Consider the following 17,500-nt stretch of genomic DNA (forward strand, 5'->3'; position numbering starts at 1 on the left):
CTACAGGTAGCTGGATCAGTGTGTTTACCTGTATCAGACTGCAGCTAGACAGACAGAGAGATAAACACATCAGATCTATTTTAACAACACATCATATTGTGTGCACCAGAGTGTGTCTGTGTCTTTGTCTGTGTGTGTGTTACTCACGGGAGGGGAATTTGCTGACGTTGTTGGAAACTCTGATGAGCATGCGAGCTGCTTTCAGATGCTCCCCTCTCTTCACATGGATCTGAAATCAACCAATCAATACAATCAACCAACACATATATCAATACACCAACCAATACATCAACCAACCAATACACCAACCAATACATCAACCAACCAATACATCAATCAACCAATACATCAATACACCAACCAATACATCAATACACCAACCAATACATCAATACACCAACCAATACACCAATACATCAACCAACCAATACATCAATCAACCAATACATCAATGAACCAACCAATTCATAAATTAACCAATACATTTATCAGCTAATCCATCACTCAAATAATCCATCAACCAATACATAAATTAATAAATCAACCAACCAATAAGTCAATTAACCAATACAACAACCAACCAATATATCATCAACCAACTAAGAAATCAATCAACCAACTAAGAAATCAATCAACCAACCAATGCATCAATCAACCAACAAACCAATACATCCATCAACCAACCAACACATCAACCAATATATCAATTAATAGAGTGTATTTCTACCTGAACCAGGATGTATGAGTGGAGGATGCTGGGTAGTGTTACAGCAGTAGAGGATGCTGGGTATTGTAGTGGTATAGCAGTATAGGATGTTGGGAGGTGGAGTGGTATTGCAGTAGAGGATGCTGGTTAGTGGTATAGCAGTAGAGGATGCTGGGTATGGGTATTGCTGGAGAGGATGCTGGGTAGTGTAGTGGTAGAGCAGTAGAGGATGTTGGGTAGAGGTACAGGAGTAGAGGATGCTGGGTAGTGTAGTGGTAGAGCAGTAGAGGATGCTGGGGAGAGGTACAGGAGTAGAGGATGCTGGGTAGTGTAGTGGTATAGCAGTAGAGGATGCTGGGTAGAGGTACAGGAGTAGAGGATGCTGGGTAGTGGTATAGCAATAGAGGATGCTGGGCAGTGTAGTGGTAAAGCAGTAAAGGATGCTGGGTGGTGTAGTTGTATAGCGGTAGAGGATGCTGGGTAGTGGTAGAGCGGTAAAGGATGCTGGGTAGCAGTAGAGCAGTACAGGATTCTGGGTAGTGTAGTGGTAGAACAGTAGAGGATTCTGGGTAGTGTAGTGGTGTAGAGGTAGAGTATGCTGGGTAGTGGTATAGCAGTAGAGGATTCTGGGCAGGGAAGTGGTAGAGCAGTAGAGGATTCTGGGTAGTGTAGTGGTAGAGCAGTAGACTCTGTTGGGTGGTGTAGTGGTATAGCAGGAGAGGATGCTGGGTATGTCAGTGGTAGAGCAGAAGAGGATGCTGGGGAGTGTAGTGGTAGAGAAGTATAGGATGCTGGGATGTGAGCATCTGCTCATTTATCACTCCAGTGTTAATCTGCAAAATTGTAATCATTCGCCTACCTCCTCATGCCTTTTGCACACATTGTATATAGACTCTCTTTGTTTTCTACTGTGTTATTGACTTGTTAATTGTTTACTCCATGTGTAACTCTGTGTTGTCTGCTCACACTGCTATGCTTTATCTTGGCCAGGTCGCAGTTGCAAATGAGAACTAGTTCTCAACTAGCCTACCTGGTTAAATAAAGGTGAAATAAATACAAAAATATATGAGTGTGTGTATATAAGATGTGTGTATATGAGTGTTTTACGTGTGTGTATATAAGATGTGTATATGAGTGTATGTATGAGTGTGTGTATATAAGATGTGTGTATATGAGTGTTTTGCGTGTGTATGTATGAGTGTGTGTGTATATAAGATGTGTGTATGTATGTATGAGTGTGTGTGTATATGAGTGTTTTACGTGTGTATGTATATATGAGTGTTTTACGTGTGTATATAAGATGTGTGTATATAAGATGTGTGTATGAGTGTTTTACGTGTGTATGTATGAGTGTGTGTATATAAGATGTGTGTATGTATGAGTGTGTGTGTATATAAGATGTGTGTATGTATGAGTGTGTGTGTATATAAGATGTGTGTATGAGTGTTTTACGTGTGTATGTATGAGTGTGTGTGTATATAAGATGTGTGTATGTATGAGTGTGTGTGTGATGTGTGTATATGTGTTTAAGATGTGTATGTATGAGTGTGTGTGTATATGAGTGTTTTACATGTGTATTTACAGTACCAGTCCAAAATTTGGACAAACTTACTTATATCTTCAACCACCAACTTACCATCCTGAGACAAGGTGTGTATAGCCCACAAAGATCTCCGTACGGCACAATGTGTGGGGGGCAATGTAGAATGAGAGTGAAGACATCAAAACTATGAAATAACACATATGGAATCATATAGTAGCCAAAAAGTGTTAAACAATTCAAGAAATTGTCTCTAGTGTAGTCCAGGGGTTGAGTCTCAATAGTCTCTAGTGTAGTCCAGGGGTGAGTCTCATTAGTCTCTAGTGTAGTCCAGGGGTGAGTCTCATTAGTCTCTAGTGTAGTCCAGGGGTTGAGTCTCAATAGTCTCTAGTGTAGTCCAGGGGTTGAATCTCAATAGTCTCTAGTGTAGTCCAGGGGTTGAGTCTCATTAGTCTCTAGTGTAGTCCAGGGTTGAGTCTCAATAGTCTCTAGTGTAGTCCAGGGTTGAATCTCAATAGTCTCTAGTGTAGTCCAGGGGTTGAGTCTCATAGTCTCTAGTGTAGTCTAGGGGTGAGTCTCAATAGTCTCTAGTGTAGTCTAGGGGTTAGTCTCAATAGTCTCTAGTGTAGTCTATGGGTAAGTCTCAATAGTCTAGTGAAGCCTAGGGGCGAGTCTCAGTAGTCTCTAGTGTAGTCCAGGGGTTGAGTCTCAATAGTCTCTAGTGTAGTCCAGGGGTTGAGTCTCAATAGTCTCTAGTGTAGTCCAGGGGTTGAGTCTCAATAGTCTCTAGTGTAGTCCAGGGGTTGAGTCTCATTAGTCTCTAGTGTAGTCTAGGGGTGAGTCTCAATAGTCTCTAGTGTAGTCTAGGGGTGAGTCTCAATGGTCTCTAGTGTAGTCTAGGGGTTGAGTCTCAGTCTCTAGTGTAGTCTAGGGGTGAGTCTCAATAGTCTAGTGTAGTCTAGGGGTGAGTGTCAATAGTCTAGTGTAGTCTAGGGGTGAGTCTCAATAGTCTCTAGTGTAGTCTTGGGGTGAGTCTCATTAGTCTCTAGTGAAGCCTAGGGGTGAGTCTCAGTAGTCTCTAGTGTAGTCTAGGGGTGAGTCTCAGTAGTCTCTAGTGTAGTCTAGGGGTGAGTCTCAATAGTCTCTAGTGTAGTCTAGGGGTGAGTCTCAATAGTCTCTAGTGTAGTCTAGGGGTTAGTCTCAATAGTCTCTAGTGTAGTCTAGGGATGAGTCTCAATAGTCTAGTGTAGTCTAGGGGTGAGTCTCAATAGTCTCTAGTGTAGTCTAGGGATGAGTCTCAATAGTCTAGTTCTGTCTCTTAGGGGTGCATCTCAATAGTCTAGTTCTGTCTCCTAGGGGTGCATCTCAATAATCTAGTTCCGTCTCCTAGGGGTGCATCTCAATAATCTAGTTCTGTCTCCTAGGGGTGCATCTCAATAGTCTAGTTCTGTCTACTAGGGGTACATCTCAATAGTCTAGTTCTGTCTACTAGGGGTGCATCTCAATAGTCTAGTTCTGTCTCCTAGGGGTGCATCTCAATAATCTAGTTCTGTCTCCTAGGGGTGCATATCAATAATAGTAAAAAATAAAGAAAAACCCTTGAATGAGTAGGTGTTCTAAAACTTTTGACTGGTACTGTACATGTACACACCACTAATTGATCATTTGAACTAAACATGCAGATTAAGAGACTGTATTTCAACCACGAACAGAGAAAACACGTCACAACACCGTAAATACAGTCGTCATTTATCAGTGAAAATCTTTACAACAACAAAAAAAAAAAACCCAGAACTATTCTGCCGTTCACTGATCCATCCGTTGGTCTCGACGGTTCAGACCAGAAAGGTCCCGTCTACGATGAGCAGTAGAAAGCAACAGCATCTTTATATACGACAAGGTACATATTTACATGACAAACACACACACAGTTATCATTCAGACCTTTCCAAATCCACAGCGCTAACAAGATGTAGGAAAGTCCCAAAGCGGACCCTATGCCCTTGATAGTGCACTACTATACCCAGGGCCCTATGGGACTCTGGTCAAAAGTAGTGCACTATAGGGAATAGGGTTTTCCCTTCATAGTGCACTACTATATAACCACTACTATATAAACCTATTCCCGATATCAAAAGAAGTGCACTAAAAACCAGAGTCCCAGGGCCCTATGGGATCTGGTCAGTAGACAAAGGTCCCAGGGCCCTATGGGTAGTCAAAAGTAGTGCACTACTATTTGGGACCAGTCCCATAGGGCCCTGGGTAAAGTAACTAGGGATACCCAGGGCCCTATGGGACTCTGGTCATAGTGCACTACTTTAACCCAGGGCCCTATGGGACTCTGGTCAAAAGTAGTGCACTACTTTATACCCAGGGCCCTATGGGACTCTGGTCAAAAGTAGTGCACTATATAGGGAATAGGGTTTTCCCTTCATAGTGCACTACTTTATACCCAGGGCCCTATGGGACTCTGGTCTAAAGTAGTGCACTATATAGGGAATAGGGTCCCCTTTGGGATGCACATCCTAAGTTTAAAGGGGTCCAAGAAGAGAGCCAGGGTTCTGTCTCCGGTCGCCACGGTGATAAGACCAGGTAGGTGGCGGTCAAACCGTTTAGGGGTTTGTTCTTCAGAACGTCAGAGAAGAGGTGTTGTACAGTTCGCTTTTTTGGGGGGTAGTTGTCTGAGAGGTTAGGGGTCACTTCCTGGCTTTGCCCTTGCCTTTGCCCTTTCCCTTCCCAGAATCCCCGGCTGTTGTCTTCTCCTTCTTGGGCTCCTTGGAGGGCTTGGCCTTCTTCAACTGTGAAGAGGAGAGTGGAGGGAGAAACAGGGGGAGGGAAGGGAGGGGGAGAAACAGGGGAGAAATGGGGGAGATGGGAGGAAGAAAAATGGGGAGATGGGAGGAAGAAACAGGGGGAGATGGGAGGAAGAAACAGGGGGAGATGGGAGGAAGAAACAGGGGGAGATGGGAGGAAGAAATGGGGGAGATGGGAGGGAGGGAGAGGAAGAGAGAAAAGTAAAGTTATTACCCAATTTAAAAAAAATCACCAGCGCTATATTCAGGCCAAGGAATGGATTGTCCATCTTTCTGAACGAGAATGTGTGTGTGTGTGTATACACACTATACAGTAGGTACAGGTAACTGCCAAAATAAAGGAAACCCCAACGTAATGTAAACACCAAGATAAAGGAAACCCCAACATAATGTAAACACCAAGATAAAGGAAACACCGACATAATGTAAACACCAAGATAAAGGAAACCCCAACGTATAGTGTGTTAATAGGGAGTTGGGTCACCAGCAGCCAGAACAGCTTCAATGAACCTCGACATGGATTCTACAAGGGTCTGGAACTCTACTGGAGGGATGTGACCTCGTTCTTCCACCAGAAAATTCCATGTTTTTGGTGAAGACGCCACCTCAGGCTCAGCTCCAGAATCTCCCAGAAGTATTCAGTTGGGTGGAGATCTGGTGACTGGCCAGGGCCCACGGTTTACACCTTCCTCAAACACCATTCAGAGACCACTGGTAGAGACCACTGGTGTCCTGTGGGATGGGGTTGTTATCCTGGAAGAGACCACTGGTGTCCTGTGGGATGGGGTTGTTATCCTGGAAGAGACCACTGGTGTCCTGTGGGATGGGGTTGTTATCCTGGAAGAGACCACTGGTGTCCTGTGGGATGGGGTTGTTATCCTGGAAGAGACCACTGGTGTCCTGTGGGATGGGGTTGTTATCCTGGAAGAGACCACTGGTGTCCTGTGGGATGGGGTTGTTATCCTGGAAGAGACCACTGGTGTCCTGTGGGATGGGGTTGTTATTCTGGAAGAGACCACTGGTGTCCTGTGGGATGGGGTTGTTATCCTGGAAGAGACCACTGGTGTCCTGTGGGATGGGGTTGTTATCCTGGTAGAGACCACTGGTGTCCTGTGGGATGGGGTTGTTATCCTGGAAGAGACCACTGGTGTCCTGTGGGATGGGGTTGTTATCCTGGAAGAGACCACTGGTGTCCTGTGGGATGGGGTTGTTATCCTGGAAGAGACCACTGGTGTCCTGTGGGATGGGGTTGTTATCCTGGAAGAGACCACTGGTGTCCTGTGGGATGGGGTTGTTATCCTGGAAGAGACCACTGGTGTCCTGTGGGATGGGGTTGTTATCCTGGAAGAGACCACTGGTGTCCTGTGGGATGGGGTTGTTATCCTGGAAGAGACCACTGGTGTCCTGTGGGATGGGGTTGTTATCCTGGAAGAGACCACTGGTGTCCTGTGGGATGGGGTTGTTATCCTGGAAGAGACCACTGGTGTCCTGTGGGATGGGGTTGTTATTCTGGAAGAGACCACTGGTGTCCTGTGGGATGGGGGTTGTTATCCTGGAAGAGACCACTGGTGTCCTGTGGGATGTTGTTAAGAGACCACTGGTGTCCTGTGGGATGGGGGGGGTTGTTATCCTGGAAGAGACCACTGGTGTCCTGTGGGAGGGGGTTGTTATCCTGGAAGAGACCACTGGTGTCCTGTGGGATGGGGGCGTTATCCTGGAAGAGACCACTGGTGTCCTGTGGGATGGGGTTGTTATCCTGGAAGAGACCACTGGTGTCCTGTGGGATGGGGTTGTTATCCTGGAAGAGACCACTGGTGTCCCTGGAAGAGACCACTGGTGTCCTGTGGGATGGGGGGGGTTGTTATCCTGGAAGAGACCACTGGTGTCCTGTGGGATGGGGTTGTTATCCTGGAAGAGACCACTGGTGTCCTGTGGGATGGGGTTGTTATCCTGGCAGAGACCACTGGTGTCCTGTGGGATGGGGTTGTTATCCTGGAAGAGACCACTGGTGTCCTGTGGGATGGGGTTGTTATCCTGGAAGAGACCACTGGTGTCCTGTGGGATGGGGTTGTTATTCTGGAAGAGACCACTGGTGTCCTGTGAGATGGGTTGTTATCCTGGAAGAGACCACTGGGTCCTGTGGGATGGGGGCGTTATCCTGGAAGAGACCACTGGTGTCCTGTGGGATGGGGTTGTTATCCTGGAAGAGACCACTGGTGTCCTGTGGGATGGGGGTTGTTATCCTGGAAGAGACCACTGGTGTCCTGTGGGATGGGGTTGTTATCCTGGAAGAGACCACTGGTGTCCTGTGGGATGGGGTTGTTATCCTGGAAGAGACCACTGGTGTCCTGTGGGATGGGGTTGTTATCCTGGAAGAGACCACTGGTGTCCTGTGGGATGGGGGCGTTATCCTGGAAGAGACCACTGGTGTCCTGTGGGATGGGGTTGTTATCCTGGAAGAGACCACTGGTGTCCTGTGGGATGGGGGGCGTTATCCTGGAAGAGACCACTCCCATCTGAAATGATTCACTATAGGTTGAAGATGATCACTCAGAATGGCTGGGTATATCCTGGCGTTTTCCTTGCCCTCTAAAAGGCTTGAAGTGGACCTAAACCACGCCAGCAAAACGCATCATCACAGAGCTGCCAGAACCAATTTATGTACTTATCAAGAGAACATCCCTGGTCATCCCTACTGCCTCTGATCTGGAGGACTCACTAAACAGAGAACATCCCTGGTTATCTCTACTGCCTCTGATCTGGAGGACTCACTAAACAGAGAACATCCCTACTGCCTCTGATCTGGAGGACTCACTAAACAGAGAACATCCCTGGTCATCCCTACTGCCTCTGATCTGGAGGACTCACTAAACAGAGAACATCCCTGGTCATCCCTACTGCCTCTGATCTGGAGGACTCACTAAACAGAGAACATCCCTACTGCCTCTGATCTGGAGGACTCACCAAACAGAGAACATCCCTGGTCATCCCTACTGCCTCTGATCTGGAGGACTCACTAAACAGAGAACATCCCTGGTCATCCCTACTGCCTCTGATCTGGAGGACTCACTAAACAGAGAACATCCCTGGTCATCCCTACTGCCTCTGATCTGGAGGATTCACTAAACAGAGAACATCCCTGGTCATCCCTACTGCCTCTGGTCTGGAGGACTCACTAAACAGAGAACATCCCTGGTCATCCCTACTGCCTCTGATCTGGAGGACTCACTAAACAGAGAACATCCCTGGTTATCTCTACTGCCTCTGATCTGGAGGACACACTAAACAGAGAACATCCCTGGTCATCCCTACTGCCTCTGATCTGGAGGACTCACTAAACAGAGAACATCCCTGGTTATCTCTACTGCCTCTGATCTGGAGGACTCACTAAACAGAGAACATCCCTGGTCATCCCTACTGCCTCTGATCTGGAGGACTCACTAAACAGAGAACATCCCTACTGCCTCTGATCTGGAGAACTCACTAAACAGAGAACATCCCTGGTCATCCCTACTGCCTCTGGTCTGGAGGACTCACTAAACAGAGAACATCCCTGGTCATCCCTACTGCCTCTGATCTGGAGGACTCACTAAACAGAGAACATCCCTGGTCATCCCTACTGCCTCTGATCTGGAGGACTCACTAAACAGAGAACATCCCTGGTCATCCCTACTGCCTCTGGTCTGGAGGACTCACTAAACAGAGAACATCCCTGGTCATCCCTACTGCCTCTGATCTGGAGGACTCACTAAACACATATGCTTCATTTCAATGTCTGAGTGTTGGAGTGTGCCCTGGGTATATAATGTAAATAATGTCTGAGTGTGCCCTGGGTATATAATGTAAATAATGTCTGAGTGTTGGAGTGTGCCCTGGGTATATAATGTAAATAATGTCTGAGTGTGCCCTGGGTATATAATGTAAATAATGTCTGAGTGTTGGAGTGTGGCCCTGGGTATATAATGTAAATAATGTCTGAGTGTTGGAGTGTGCCCTGGGTATATAATGTAAATAATGTCTGAGTGTGCCCTGGGTATATAATGTAAATAATGTCTGAGTGTGCCCTGGGTATATAATGTAAATAATGTCTGAGTGTGCCCTGGGTATATAATGTAAATAATGTCTGAGTGTGCCCTGGGTATATAATGTAAATAATGTCTGAGTGTGCCCTGGGTATATAATGTAAATAATGTCTGAGTGTGCCCTGGGTATATAATGTAAATAATGTCTGAGTGTGCCCTGGGTATATAATGTAAATAATGTCTGAGTGTGCCCTGGGTATATAATGTAAATAATGTCTGAGTGTGCCCTGGGTATATAATGTAAATAATGTCTGAGTGTGCCCTGGGTATATAATGTAAATAATGTCTGAGTGTTGGAGTGTGCCCTGGGTATATAATGTAAATAATGTCTGAGTGTGCCCTGGGTATATAATGTAAATAATGTGGAGTGTGCCCTGGGTATATAATGTAAATAATGTCTGAGTGTTGAGTGTGCCCTGGGTATATAATGTAAATAATGTCTGAGTGTGCCCTGGGTATATAATGTAAATAATGTCTGAGTGTTGGAGTGTGCCCTGGGTATATAATGTAAATAATGTCTGAGTGTTGGAGTGTGGCCTGGGTATATAATGTAAATAATGTCTGAGTGTGCCCTGGGTATATAATGTAAATAATGTCTGAGTGTGCCCTGGGTATATAATGTAAATAATGTCTGAGTGTGCCCTGGGTATATAATGTAAATAATGTCTGAGTGTTGGAGTGTGCCCTGGGTATATAATGTAAATAATGTCTGAGTGTGCCCTGGGTATATAATGTAAATAATGTCTGAGTGTTGGAGTGTGCCCTGGGTATATAATGTAAATAATGTCTGAGTGTGCCCTGGGTATATAATGTAAATAATGTCTGAGTGTGCCCTGGGTATATAATGTAAATAATGTCTGAGTGTGCCCTGGGTATATAATGTAAATAATGTCTGAGTGTGCCCTGGGTATATAATGTAAATAATGTCTGAGTGTGCCCTGGGTATATAATGTAAATAATGTCTGAGTGTGCCCTGGGTATATAATGTAAATAATGTCTGAGTGTGCCCTGGGTATATAATGTAAATAATGTCTGAGTGTGCCCTGGGTATATAATGTAAATAATGTCTGAGTGTGCCCTGGGTATATAATGTAAATAATGTCTGAGTGTGCCCTGGGTATATAATGTAAATAATGTCTGAGTGTGCCCTGGGTATATAATGTAAATAATGTCTGAGTGTGCCCTGGGTATCCGTAAATTTAAAAAAACAAGAAAATAGTGCCGTCTGGTTTGCTAAATATAAGACATTTGAAATGAACACTATTTATTTTACTCAAGTAGTATTTTACTGGGTGACTTTCACTTTTACTTGAGTCATTTTCTGTTAAAAAGGTATCTTTACTTTTACTCAAATATGACAATAGGTTACTGTGTGTATGTGGAGCCCCAGAGAGTTACATGGGCAGCCGTAACCTTTTCTTAAAGGAGAAGTGCACTTCCTGATTCGGCCTAATTTTTCACCAACACTCATTAAGAAATGCTAGTGGCCGTGACTGAAGGCAAAGAAACGAGTCGTCTATGGGGGTGTGGTTTGATGTGGGTGTGTCTTTGTTCGTCCAATCACAGCAAACAAGGGTTAATATAAAGTAGAGAGGAAGGGGGTGAATAGAAAGTCAAGCCAGCCCTGACCTTGTGTTTAGCCAAGCTGACAGCAGCTACCTAGCATAGCTTGTCCCTGACCTTGTGTTTAGCCAAGCTGACAGCAGCTAGCTAGCATAGCTTGTCCCTGACCTTGTGTTTAGCCAAGCTGACAGCAGCTACCTAGCATAACTTGTCCCTGACCTTGTGTTTAGCCAAGCTGACAGCAGCTACCTAGCATAGCTTGTCCCTGACCTTGTGTTTAGCCAAGCTGACAGCAGCTACCTAGCATAGCTTGTCCCTGACCTTGTGTTTAGCCAAGCTGACAGCAGCTAGCTAGCATAGCTTGTCCCTAACCTTGCGTTAAACTATGCTAGCATAGCATGCAAAGCAAACTCGCCCAGTCTTTTCCCAGACAACACAGTGCTAGCTAGCATAGCTTGTCCCTGACCTTGTGTTAAACTATGCTAGCATAGCATGCAAAGCAAACTCGCCCAGTCTTTTCCCAGACAACACAGTGCTAGCTAGCATAGCTTGTCCCTGACCTTGTGTTAAACTATGCTAGCATAGCATGCAAAGCAAACTCGCCCAGTCTTTTCCCAGACAACACAGTGCTACCTAGCATAGCTTGGCCCTGACCTTGTGTTAAACTATGCTACATAGCATGCAAAGCAAACTCGCCCAGTCTTTTCCCAGACAACACAGTGCTATCACGTGTTAACAGGTAAGGCGTGATTGTAATCAAAACAAAACAAGTCACTCATCAAGTCTCTGCTAGGTAAAGCCCCGCCCCTATCTCAGCTCGCTGGTCACCATAGCAACACACACCCGTAGCACGCGCTCAAACAGGTTTATCTCAAAGCCAATTCCTCCTTTGTTCGCCTTTCCTTCCAGTTCTCTGCTGCCGCTGACTGGAACGAACAGGCAAAAATCACTGAAGTTGGAGACTCACATCTCCCTCACTTAGCTGCACCAGCTGTCAGAGCAGCTCACAGATCACTGCACCTGTTCATAGCCCATCTATAAATAGCCCATCTATCTATCTACCTCATCCCCATACTGTATATATCTTGATCCTTTGCACCCCAGTATCTCTACCTGCACATTCATCTTCTGCACATCTACCACTCCAGTGTTTAATTGCTATATTATAATATAACCATGGCCTATTTATTGCCTTAACTCCCTTATTTGACCTAATTTGCACACACTATTTTTTTATTTTATTTTACCTTTATTTAACTAGGCAAATCAGTTAATTAAGAACAAATTCTTATTTACAATGATGGCCTAGGAACAGTGGGTTAACTGGTCTAGGAACAGTGGGTTAACTGGTCTAGGAACAGTGGGTTAACTGGTCTAGGAACAGTGGGTTTAACTGGTCTAGGAACAGTGGGTTAACTGGTCTAGGGACAGTGGGTTAACTGGTCTAGGAACAGTGGAGTTAACTGGTCTAGGAACAGTGGAGTTAACTGGTCTAGGAACAGTGGGGTTAACTGGTCTAGGAACAGTGGGTTAACTGGTCTAGGAACAGTGGGTTAACTGCCTTTTTCAGGGGTAGAACGACACATTTGTACCTTGTCAGCTCGGGGTTTGAACTTGCAACCTTCCGGTTACTAGTCCAACCACTCTAACCACCTAACCACTAGGCTACCCTGCCGCCCCAGGGTAGCCCAGGTATATAGACATTGTTTTCTTTTGTTCTACTGTATTATTGACTGTATGTTTGTTTTACTCCATGTGTAACTCTGTGTTGTTGTTTACTCCATGTGTAACTCTGTGTTGTTGTTTACTCTGTGTTGTTGTTTATTCCATGTGTAACTCTGTGTTGTTGTTTACTCCATGTGTAACTCTGTGTTGTTGTTTACTCCATGTGTAACTCTGTGTTGTTGTTTACTCCATGTGTAACTCTGTGTTGTTGTTTACTCCATGTGTAACTCTGTGTTGTTGTTTACTCCATGTGTAACTCTGTGTTGTTGTTTATTCCATGTGTAACTCTGTTGTTGTTGTTTACTCCATGTGTAACTCTGTTGTTGTTGTTTACTCCATGTGTAACTCTGTGTTGTTGTTTACTCCATGTGTAACTCTGTGTTGTTGTTTGCTATGCTTTATCTTGGCCAGGTCACAGTTGTAAATGAGAACTTGTTCTCAACTAGCCTACCTGGTTAAATAAAGGTGTTCTCAACTAGCCTACCTGGTTAAATAAAGGTGTTCTCAACTAGCCTACCTGGTTAAATAAAGGTGTTCTCAACTAGCCTACCTGGTTAAATAAAGGTGTTCTCAACTAGCCTACCTGGTTAAATAAAGGTGTTCTCAACTGGCCTACCTGGTTAAATAAAGGTGTTCTCAACTGGCCTACCTGGTTAAATAAAGGTGTTCTCAACTGGCCTACCTGGTTAAATAAAGGTGTTCTCAACTGGCCTACCTGGTTAAATAAAGGTGTTCTCAACTGGCCTACCTGGTTAAATAAAGGTGTTCTCAACTGGCCTACCTGGTTAAATAAAGGTGTTCTCAACTAGCCTACCTGGTTAAATAAAGGTGTTCTCAACTAGCCTACCTGGTTAAATACAGGTGTTCTCAACTGGCCTACCTGGTTAAATAAAGGTGTTCTCAACTAGCCTACCTGGTTAAATAAAGGTGAAATAAAAAAATAAAAAACAAACCCTCAAGTCACGACAGCCACTTACCAAACTCGGGTTGTGGACGAGACTAGACTTTATAACCAAAATGATCCTATTTACACGTTGTAGTAAATTTTGACGCCCTAGAATGAATGTTTCTGACTCATATCGACGCCACAGTAGGCCATATGAATGTTTCTGACTCATATCGATGCCACTGTAGGCCATATGAATGTTTCTGACTCATATCGACGCCACAGTAGGCCATATGAATGTTTCTGACTCATATCGACGCCACAGTAGGCTATATGAATGTTTCTGACTCATATCGACGCCACAGTAGGCCATATGAATGTTTCTGACTCATATCGACGCCACAGTAGGCTATATGAATGTTTCTGACTCATATCGACGCCACAGTAGGCTATATGAATGTTTCTGACTCATATCGATGACACAGTAGACAGTCTATAACCAACAGAGAAGATGACAGCTGACCGATCAATAATTCATCATTTCTTCTCCAATAAATTGAAACAAATAAAAATGGTAAATTATTTCAGAAAAGTGGGGGGTGTCGAGAAGTGTGTTTCCTCCTTACTTTGATCATGGCGTCAGCTGCAACACCTTCTTCCTCCTCCTCTTCCTCAGGCTGTTCCTCTTGCCCCTCTCCTCCCGGTTCTGCCTCCAACCCCCGCCACGACGGCCCTTCTTGATTGGTTGGAGTGAGTACGGTGTCAGGTGGGTCTCCCGGTTATAGGCCCTCGTGAACGCTGATTTCACCTGAGCACAGATCAGATTAACATGATTATTACAATCACAGATTAGATTAACAACACCATTATTACAACCAGTCTGACACCATTATTACAATCACAGATTAGATTAACAATAACACCATTATTACAGTCACAGATTAGATTAACAATAACACCATTATTAAAATCACAGATTAGATTAACATGATTATTACAATCACAGATTAGATTAACAACACCATTATTACAACCAGTCTGACACCATTATTACAATCACAGATTAGATTAACAATAACACCATTATTACAATCACAGATTAGATTAACAACACCATTATTACAACCAGTCTGACACCATTATTACAATCACAGATTAGATTAACAATAACACCATTATTACAATCACAGATTAGATTAACAACACCATTATTACAACCAGTCTGACACCATTATTACAATCACAGATCAGATTAACAATAACACCATTATTACAATCAGATTAACACCATTATTACACCCGTCCCCGTCCTCTGACCTTGGGGTCTAGTTTAGCGTAGGGGTCGGGCTGCCCCCCCCAGAGGCTGATCTCCATGAGGCTGTCCACATCCTCTCTGACCAGGTGGTAGTCGTCTAACAGCTGGACGGCCTGACCGGCCCCCTCCGCCCCCTGCCTCTGAAGAGGACACAACAGGGCCATGCGGAGGTACGGGAGGTAGTCCAGGCTCACTGCCTGTCTGCTACTTAATGTCCTGGAGGAGAGAGGAGGGGAGGGAGAGGGAGGAGAGAGGGTGGAGGGGAGAGAGAGAGGGTGGAGGGAAAAGAGAGTGAGGGGAGGGAGAGGGAGGAGAGAGGGTGGAGGGAAAGAGAGAGTGAGGGGAGGGGAAAGAGAGAGTGAGGGGGGGGGAAAGAGAGAGTGAGGGGAGGGGAAAGAGAGAGTGAGGGGAGGGGGGAAAGAGAGAGTGAGGGGGGAGGAGGGGAGAGAGTGAGGGAGGAGGGGAGAGAGTGAGGGAGGAGGGGAGAGAGTGAGGGAGGAGGGGAGAGGAGTGGAGAGGGAGGAGGGGGAGGGGGAGAGAGTGAGGGAGGAGGGGAGAGAGTGAGGGAGGAGGGGAGAGGTAGAAGGGGAGAGAGTGAGGGAGGAGGGGAGAGAGTGAGGGAGGAGGGGAGAGAGTGAGGGAATATGTTCAATAGAAAACTTGTTGCAGAACATTAAGTAACTAATGAATACACCCCAGATCAGACTGCCGGTGTGTACCAGTTACAACTAATGAATACACCCCAGATCAGACTGCGGTGTGTACCAGTTACAACTAATGAATACACCCCAGATCAGACTGCCGGTGTGTACCAGTTACAACTAATGAATACACCCCAGATCAGACTGCCGGTGTGTATCAGTTACAACTAATGAATACACCCCAGATCAGACTGCCGGTGTGTACCAGTTACAACTAATGAATACACCCCAGATCAGACTGCCGGTGTGTACCAGTTACAACTAATGAATACACCCCAGATCAGACTGCCGGTGTGTACCAGTTACAACTAATGAATACACCCCAGATCAGACTGCCGGTGTGTACCAGTTACAACTAATGAATACACCCCAGATCAGACTGCCGGTGTGTACCAGTTACAACTAATGAATACACCCCAGATCAGACTGCCGGTGTGTACCAGTTACAACTAATGAATACACCCCAGATCAGACTGCCGGTGTGTACCAGTTACAACTAATGAATACACCCCAGATCAGACTGCCGGTGTGTACCAGTTACAACTAATGAATACACCCCAGATCAGACTGCCGGTGTGTACCAGTTACAACTAATGAATACACCCCAGATCAGACTGCCGGTGTGTACCAGTTACAACTAATGAATACACCCCAGATCAGACTGCCGGTGTGTACCAGTTACAACTAATGAATACACCCCAGATCAGACTGCGGTGTGTACCAGTTACAACTAATGAATACACCCCAGATCAGACTGCCGGTGTGTACCAGTTACAACTAATGAATACACCCCAGATCAGACTGCCGGTGTGTACCAGTTACAACTAATGAATACACCCCAGATCAGACTGCCGGTGTGTACCAGTTACAACTAATGAATACACCCCAGATCAGACTGCCGGTGTGTATCAGTTACAACTAATGAATACACCCCAGATCAGACTGCCGGTGTGTACCAGTTACAACTAATGAATACACCCCAGATCAGACTGCCGGTGTGTACCAGTTACAACTAATGAATACACCCCAGATCAGTTACATGATTTCTGACTAGGGGACAAAGTTTTCAATGAAAAATTAAAACCAATATATTTATAAATATATTTATAAATTAGAAACTCACTTCACGCAACGGCGTACAAGATCGAGTCTAAACTGATGAACACGTACGCTCAGATAAATTACACCGGAACGCCAAATAAACTGTTTTTTAATGTCCTGATAACTTTTAAAAGATGGCTCGGATAACCAGGTGTCTTAATCTGCCAATTTAGGATTTACAACGATTAATCCCAGTAAGGTGTTGACATGACTAATGAGATAATCCGCCTACTGCCGTAATCAGTTTAATGATAATTATTACTGTGCATGTAAACAGACTCTGTGTGTGTGTGTGTGTGTGTGTGTGTGTGTGTGTGTGTGTGTGTGTGTCCTTACTTGAGGCTCATGTGAGAGGCCAGCTCCTGAATGATCCGGGAGTGTTTATTGCCAGAGGAGAACTTTCCCAGCCAGGAGGGAAACGAGGGGAAGGAGTTCATATAACCACTCATCAACTCTCCTGGTAACACACTGGAATAGATGGCCTGACACACACACACACACACACACACACACACACACACACACACACACACACACAGTTTAAACCTCTCATCAACTCTCCTGGTAACACACTGGAATAGATGGCCTGACACACACACACACACACACACACACACACACACACACACACACACACACACACACACACAGAGACACACACACACACAGTTTAAACCACTCATCAACTCTCCTGGTAACACACTGGAATAGATGGCCTGACACACACACACACACACAGTTTACACCACAAACAGACACACTCGACACACACTGACCGCCAATGTTAAAACACAAAAAGGAATAGGTTAGCGAACATTTGATTTTCCCTGTGGAGCGCACCTCAGGTGTGTGTGTGTGTTACCTGTGTGTGTGTGTGTGTGTTACCTGTGTGTGTGTGTGTGTGTGTTACCTGTGTGTGTGTGTGTTACCTGTGTGTGTGTGTGTGTTACCTGTGTGTGTGTGTTACCTGTGTGTGTGTGTGTGTGTGTGTGTGTGTGTGTGTGTGTGTGTGTGTGTGTGTTACCTGTGTGGGCAGTAGAGACCAGGCCTGTTTGGAACGTATCTGTC

General features: G+C 45.1%; 1 pseudogene; it reads right to left on the reverse strand.

Annotated features, from left to right (window-relative positions):
• Positions 1–4,638: 4,638 nt before the first annotated feature.
• Positions 4,639–17,500, reverse strand: part of LOC121843426 — a 51,191-nt pseudogene continuing 38,329 nt past the window's right edge.

Source organism: Oncorhynchus tshawytscha, unplaced genomic scaffold (genome assembly GCF_018296145.1).
Source record: "Oncorhynchus tshawytscha isolate Ot180627B unplaced genomic scaffold, Otsh_v2.0 Un_contig_6992_pilon_pilon, whole genome shotgun sequence".
NCBI classification, from domain to species: Eukaryota; Metazoa; Chordata; class Actinopteri; order Salmoniformes; family Salmonidae; genus Oncorhynchus; species Oncorhynchus tshawytscha.